This window comes from Cricetulus griseus, chromosome 8 (assembly GCF_003668045.3).
Source record: "Cricetulus griseus strain 17A/GY chromosome 8, alternate assembly CriGri-PICRH-1.0, whole genome shotgun sequence".
Classification (NCBI taxonomy): Eukaryota; Metazoa; Chordata; class Mammalia; order Rodentia; family Cricetidae; genus Cricetulus; species Cricetulus griseus.
This window is the reverse complement of record NC_048601.1, coordinates 60,622,404-60,630,526: the sequence shown is the minus strand read 5'-3', so window position 1 is coordinate 60,630,526 and position 8,123 is coordinate 60,622,404. Positions and strand designations below refer to the sequence as shown.

At 39.3% G+C, this 8,123-nt stretch overlaps 1 pseudogene; it reads left to right on the top strand.

Moving 5' to 3' along the window:
• Window positions 1–4,476: 4,476 nt before the first annotated feature.
• On the top strand, window positions 4,477–6,033 carry LOC113839019 (annotated as a pseudogene).
• Window positions 6,034–8,123: the final 2,090 nt, after the last annotated feature.

Below are 8,123 nucleotides of genomic sequence, written 5' to 3'. Positions count from 1 at the left end.
ACTCAATGCAGGTCATATTGTCCCCTCTACCTCTGCCGGGATTACCCCAGTATTTGTGCTGCTGATGGTATATACGTCAACTCCCCTCTAAATAAAATTGGCATTCTTCTTTCAAGAGTGACTGGCTGTTTTGTCTTTATTAATCCACAGATCCCTCACTCGAACCCCTAAGAAGTAGAAGTGCTGGATGTTGCATTGTTGTTCTAAATCTTTCAGCTGTTTTGTCAATTCTCTAGTGTGACTATTCTCCAGTTTCTTCATGTGGGCACATAGTGCTATGAACGTTCTTCTTAGCACTGCTTTCAAAGTATCCCATAAGTTAGGGTAAGTTTTGTTTTCATTCTCATTAAATTCTAGGAAGTCTTTAATTTCTTTTTTTTTCCCTCTACCCAGGAATGGTGCAATTGGAAATTATTCAATTTCCATGAGTTTGTATATTTTCTGCAGTTTGTATTATTGTTGAATTCTAGCATTAAAGCATGGTGGTCTGATAAGATACAGGGGTTATTCAAATTTTTTTTTGTATCTGCAGAGGTTTGCTATATTGCCAAGCATGTAGTCAATCTTAGAGAAGGTTCCATGTGGCGCTGAGAAGAAGGCATATTCTTTTGTGTTGGGATGAAATGTTCTGTAGATGTTTGTTAAATCCAATTGGGTCATATCTTCTGTTAAATCATTTGTTTCTGTGTTAAGTTTTTGTCTGGTGGTCCTGTCTGGTGGTGAGAGCCAGGTATTGAAGTCTCCTACTTTAAGTGTGTGTGGTTTTATTTGTGGTTTCAGCTTTAGTAATGTTTCTTCTGCAAATGTGGGTGCCTTCATATTTGGGGCATAGATGTTCAGGATTGAGACTTCATCTTGATGGACTTTTCCTGTGATGTGTATGAAATGCCCTTCTTCATCTCTTTTGATTGATTTTAGTTTGAAATCTAATTTGTTAGATACAATTGCTACACCAGCTTGTTTCTGGGATTCATTTGATTGGAAAATCTTTTTCCAACCCTTTTCTCTGAGGTAATCTCTGTCTTTAAAGTTGAGGTGTGTTTCATGTATACAGCAGAAGGATGGATTCGGTCTTCATATCCATTCTGTTAACCTTTATCTTTTTATAGGGAGGTTAAGACCATTGACATTGAGAGTTATTAATGTCCATTGATTGTTGGTTCTTTTTTGTTTTGTATTTATTGTTGGTGGTGTCATTGTGTGTAGATTTCACCCTCGTTTTTCTTTTCGGGTTTGGAAAAGTGGGATTATCTATTGCCTACATTTTTGTGTTTGTATTTATTTTTGTTGGGTTGGGGTTTTCCTTCCAGAACTTTTTCTAAGGCTGGATTTGTGGATATGTATGGTTTCAATCTGTTTTTTTTTCCTGGAATATCTTGTTTTCTCCATCTATATTGATTGAAAGCTTTGATAGGTACAGTGATCTGGGTTGGCATCCACATTCCCTCAGTGTTTGTAGGACATCTATCCAGGACCTTCTGGCTTTCACTATTGCCATTGAGAGAAGTCGGGTGTAATTGTAATTGGTCTTCCTTTATATGTTACTTGTCCTTTTTACTTTGCTTCTCTTAATATTTTCTCTTTATTCTGTACGTTTGGTGTTTTGAATATTATGTGGCAAGGGGACTTCTTTTTGTGGCCCAGTCTATTTGGTGTTCTGTAAGCTTCTTGCATTTTCATAGGTATTTCCTTTTGTAGGTTGGGGAAGTTTTCTTCTATGATTTTGTTGAATATATTTTTTGTACCCTTGAGCTGTATTTCTTCACCTTCTTCTATACTTATTATTCCTAGGTTTGGCCTTTTCACGATGTCACATATTTTCTGGATATTTTGTGTAAGGTAGTTGTTGAACTTGAGATTTTCTTTGGTAGATGACTAGTGAGCCTTCAACATCTGAGATTCTCTCTTCCATCTCTTGTATTCTATTGTTTATGCTTACACCCTTAGTTCTTGATTGTTTACCCATACTCTCTATTTCAAGCATCTCCTCATTCTCTGTTTTCTTTATTGTTTCTATTTCAGCTTTCATGCCTTGAACTGTTTTGATTGTTTCCTTCACTTCTTTGGTTGTGTTTTCTTGGCTTTATTTTGATTATTTAAGAAAACTCTATTTCTTAAATTTTTTCTTTGTTTTTTTCTCCAATTTCTTTAAGAGATTTTTCTCATTTCCTTTTTAAGGACTCTATCATCTTCATAAAGTAGATTTTAAGTTCCAGCTCTTCTTCTTCCCCAGTGTTATGGTTTGGTCTTTCTGTTGTTGAGTGTGTTCTTATTCTATATTCTTCCCATCTCTTCTTGCAGTGGGTGCAGGTGGGGTCTCTTTATCTCCTTTTGTCACCCGGTGCTGTGTGTGGGCCAAGACTTCAGTGTTTACAGCTCTGGATGGTCTTGCCACTCCTGGTATTCTTCTCTCTCAGCAGAGGTCAGGGCATAGGGGCAACTCAGCAGAGTTCAGGGCAGTGGGGAAACTGAGAGGGAAGTGTTTCTAGACTCAGGGAGATCCTCCCTGTCTAGGCAGGTCCATTCTATGCCAGGCTCTGGCCCAGAGAGTTTGAAGAAAGGGATGGTTACCAGAGTTATGCAGGAGAAGAGGTGACACTCACCTTAGCAGAGGTCAGGGTGAAGGGGCCTGGAGAAGGGCTTTTAAGGTAGCCTCTCCACTATTGCTTAGATTGTTAGTTGGGGTCAAACTTGTAGGTCTCTGGACATTTCCCTAGTGTCAGTTTTCTCTTTAAACCTGTAATGGCTCCCTCTATTATGGTATCTCTTTCCTTGCTCTCCTCTATTCATCACCTGACTAGATCTTCCTGCTCCATCAAGTCCTCCTCTCCCCTCCCCTTACCACTCTTCCTTTTTCTTTTAATTTTATTTTAGAAACTATCTTATTTTATATATCAATCCCCCATTCCCTTGACCTCCCATCCTCCCGTGCCTCCCACTGACCCTCCAGCCACTCCCTACCCACTTCCCAAGGATAATGAGGCCTTCCACAGGGATCATCAAAGTCTGTCACATCCTCTGGAGCAGGACCTCGGCCCTGTCATGTGTATCTAGGCTGAGAGCATATCCCTACATAGGGATATTCAGGCACTAGGAATAAATACTGTTTCCACTCCCATAGGCCCCTCAGACTGCCAAGGCCTCCCAGCCCACAGCCACGTTAGGGTACCTAGTTTGGTCCTATGCTGGTTCCCCAGCTTTACTATTGGCGTTTCTATGCTCTCACTAGGTCAGGTCAACTTTTTCTGTACATATCTCCTGCATGGTCTTGGCTCCTTTGCTCACCCTCCTCCCTCTCTACAACTGGATTCTGAGAGTATGACTCAGTGCTTAGCTGTGGGTGCCTGCTTCTGCTTTAATCAGCTACTGGATGAAGGCTCTAAGATGGCAATTAAGGTAGTGATCAATCTCATTATAGGAGAGGGATATCAAAGGCAGCATCTCCACTACTGCCTAGATTCTTAATTGGGTCATCCTTGTACAGACCTTTCTTGGCCACTTAGGATTCTCAAACACTGCTGGTCTTTGGCATTCATAAGTGTTGTAGCTGGGTAGGGCTGTTGCTTGCTTTGCTACTTTGGAAATTTGCATGGTACTTTCTGGTTATCATTAAATATTTCCTCATGGAGGAGATATTTTAGACAAACCCAGGACAGCGGCCTCTGTTACTTGCATCTGAGTGCATGGTGTTTGAAGTGCAATATCACCTATGAAAATTTTAGTGCAACATCAGGTGTATACATTTGTAAAGTTTGTATAGAAGCCAAACATTAGCTGACAACAAATTATGAGGAAATTTGTTTTAAAACAGTTTTGTTGCTTCATAATTTTATTATTTACTAGCAATGAAAGGAAATCTACATGTTACTGACATGGGTGTGCTTGCTCAATTTTATAAAAGAAATGATCTCATCTGAATACCTGATTTCATAGTATGTAGCACAACTTCAACATATTTCTGAGTTGGTAGATATTGTAATTTTATAATTTTCAATGATGAGATTCCTACTTCATATCCATGCACTAGAGAAAGTGGTAGAAGTATGCTTATGGGTACATCAGGAATTATTGGAAATTATCTCCTAATCCCAACATAAACCATTTAGCCAGTTTTTATGTCAGTCAAATCAACAACTCAAACACCAACATGTAAATTTAAACATTTTAACACTATAGAACCCAGAGTTATATGAAATTTATACTTGCATGGTTACACATAATGGTAGGTGACTAAATTACTGTGTTTATCAGAGAAGAAATCTTTGTATGTTAAAAGATTGCAATGCAGCCCCTGCCTCCTCTTCCCTCCTCGCCTGGCTCTTCTCTTCCCGTTGAGGTGGCGGCTGGCCTTGCATCCTAATCAGCTCCGCTTTTCATCTCCTTGGGTCTTCCCTTTTCCCCGGTGCCCAGAGCGGCCGCACTTCTCGCTTCTTACTCTATGGTGGCCCCAGAGCCCCTGAGTGCGCTCCTCCCGCCATGAATGAAAAATACGATGTGATCTTGCTGGGCCCTGGCCTGAAGGAGTGTATCCTGTTGGGGATAATGTCAGTGAATGGAAAGAAGGTTCTTCACATGGATCAGAACCCATACTGTAGAGGAGAAAGTGCATCTATAACACCACTGGAAGATTTATACAAAAGATTTAAGTTACCAGGACAAGCACCAGTATCAATGGGGAGAGGAAGAGTCTGGAAAGTTAACTTAATTCCCAAGTTCCTTATGGCCAATGGTCAGTTGGTGAAGATATTACTTCACACAGAGGACACTCACTATATGGATTTCAAAGTGATTGAAGGGAGCTTTGTCTACAAGTGTGGGAGGGATCTACAAGGTTCCTTCCACTGAAGCAGAAGCACTGGCATCTAGTTTAATGGGACTGTTTGAAAAACGCTGCTTCAGGAAGTTCCTAGTTTATGTCGCCAACTTTGATGAAAAAGATCCTAGAACTTTTGAGGACGTTACCCTAAGAAGACCTCCATGAGAGATGTGTATAAGAAGTTTGATTAGGGCCAAGATGTTGTAGACTTCACTGGCCATTCTCTTGCACTGTACAGAACAGATGACTACTTAGATCAGCCGTGTTGTGATACCATTAATAGAATTAAACTTTACAGCGAATCTTTGGCAAGATATGGTAAAAGCCCATACCTTTATCCTCTCTATTGCCTTGGAGAATTGCCACAAGGATTTGCAAGGTTAAGTGCTATATATGGAGGTACCTACATGTTGAATAAACCAATTGAAGAAATCATTGTGCAAAATAGAAAAGTGGTTGGTGTAAAGTCTGAAGGAGACTCGCTGTAAGCAGCTCATCTGCGATCCCAGCTATGTAAAAGATCGGGTTGAAAAAGTGGGCCAGGTAATCAGAGTGATCTGTATCCTTAGCCACCCTATCAAGAACACCAATGATGCCAATTCCTGCTAGATCATCATTCCACATAACCAAGTCAACCGGAAGTCAGATATCTATGTTTGCATGATTTCCTTTGCACACAATGTGGCAGCACAGGGCAAATATATTGCCATTGTAAGTACAACCGTGGAGACCAAGGAACCAGAGAAGGAAATCAGACTAGCTTTGGAGCTCTTGGAACCAATTGAACAGAAATTTGTCAGCGTCAGTGACCTCTTTGTACCTAAAGATTTGGGAACAGAGAGCCAGATCTTTATTTCCCGTGCCGATGATGCAACCACTCACTTTGAGACAACCTGTGATGATATTAAAGATATCTATAAGAGAATGACAGGATCTGAGTTTGACTTAGAAGAAATGAAGTGCAAGAAGAATGATACTTATGGAGAAGACTAACAGCAGTACATATTATGTAATTAGGACAAACTTAAAATTTGGCAAATAATGTATATTATATGAAATCAATATTGCAAGCCTGCTTTTACGATCAAAATGGAGATTGAAGAGTGCTATACCAGTAAATACTCCTTCCCTTCACTTTTCTAATATCATGTATTAACTTGTTTTCATGGAATGGCTAGTCAGAATTGCTTGTTTCTGTTTAGTTTAACCAGACTGGCTTTTGTTTTTTTTTAAAGTGAAGGAGCTGTTCTAAACAAATATTGATATCGATAGAGAACTTGATACAGTACTTGTATCTTTTAATCAATGTAGCCTTTGCAATTGTGTTGCCTCTGCTTAAGAGCTAGATCTATACAATTTGTGCCATCCTGATATTGGGACTCTAAATTGAATCCTTTGGTTTGGAAAAACATTCAGAGTTTTCTCTATTTTGTTATGTCAAGTATTAAAGCAGGGCTCAAATAGCAGCCACATATTTTGTTAATGTGAGTGTAAACTTCTAGTCAACTTTTAGGTTTAGGGAGTTGTTTGGAGGAAGCCAGAATTGGTTTTTTAACCTATTACAATTGCTGAGAAGGGGAAAGGAACCATATGGTAAGCAGGTAAAATTATAGAAGCACCTTTTAACCCACGTATGGCTTATTCAATGGACCAAGCTGCAATGCAGTATTGATTTGACAGAGCCTTGATTTCAATGATGTCTGTCTCAAAATGGCTCCAAATGATTTCTGTACTGCAAAATAAAGCCAAACTCTGGAAAGCAAAAAAAAAAAAAAAAAAAAAAAAAAAAAAAAAAAAAAAAAAAAAAAAAAAAAAGATTGCAATGTAACATGCTATAGTAGGAAATCTGAACCAATGCCTCAATTGCAGTGTTACATCATGAGTTGGCATGTATAGTCAAAGTGTGTGTATTTTGTGTTCAGAATCAAGGCTGCAGCAAAATCCAATGATGCAAGAGAGTTCTGCAATGCCAGAACATCTTAAATTAACTCTTCACCTGCTTTTAATTTATTTTTGGCTGGTGTGCTTTCACATATTTTATTATTGGCAATTTTTGTGGTGTATGGGATCAGTTAAATGACTCATAGATTTAGCACGTGGGCTCTAGAATTTGAGCTTTTGGAAAAAGTGAAAATTTTATCAGTGTTGGGCTTCAGTATTGGATGACAACATCACTTCCTGAGTTCTTGTTTTTTCACTCCTGCCTTCCATTTTCTATTTATCATACCATCGGTTTCATTCTCTAATGTTTGGAAACACATTTGGCTTATATTTACTATGACATTAAAAGTCATTTTAATATTATATTTTAATGAGGATGGTATAAAATTCCATGGAACTCTGGCCTGTCTTTACCTCCTTGGAGGACACCCAGCCAGCAGCTCTGGGATTTGCATTGCTTTCAATTGACTTAGGACACAAGTAGCTTCAATGTTCTGTAATTTTCATTGAGTGTGGTGAATAATTGGTCAAAATATTTCCACTTTTGCCTTCTGATTTTCCTTTTTTATCCTTCCCTTTTATTCTTCCACTCTCCTTTTTTACTGTTCTTTTCTCATTCAAATTTCCCCTTTGTCCTTTCCTCTCATCTACTTCTCTTTATCTCCTTTCTTCCCTTAGTCTTTCCTTTCCTCTCTCACTCCCCCCTTTCCCTTCTGTCCTTTTTAATTTATTCCATTATAGTTACTTTCCTACCCCCTCTCCTTTGGTGTTTTATGTTTTTACTCACCATATTTATTATTTCATAAGGATTGTTATACTGAGGTAGTTCTATCATGTCTGAAACCTGATACAAACATGTCATTGATTGTGAATTGAAACCTGTCATTAGAGCATCTAGACATGTGCGGTTTGGGAGCTCTGAGTTGGACCTTGACATTCTATGTTGACTTCCTTCTCAATGAGCGCTCACACTCTCTGATGGTATCGACTGTTGGTTGACATCAGTCACTCTCACATGATGCTCTTCATTATGTTTCTTCATTTGCTGCCTGCTTTGCGTGGACACATACAGGACAGCCCAGATGATCAGATTTTATAAACCAGTCCTTTTCTTGCACACCACGTTGCATCATAGAGGTGGGCAGCATGAGATAGAAACACAGACCTAGGTCCTCATGTCCCTGCTGCTACAGGTGTCTGTTGCCAAATTTAAAAGTATTTAAATCTTTGGCCCAGTGGTATGGCACACGCCATTAAAACCAGCACTCCAGAGGCAGAGGAAGGTGGATCTCTGAGTTCGAGACCAACCTGGTCTACAAGAGCTAGTTCCAGGACAGCTTCCAAAGCCATAGAGAAACCCTGTCTC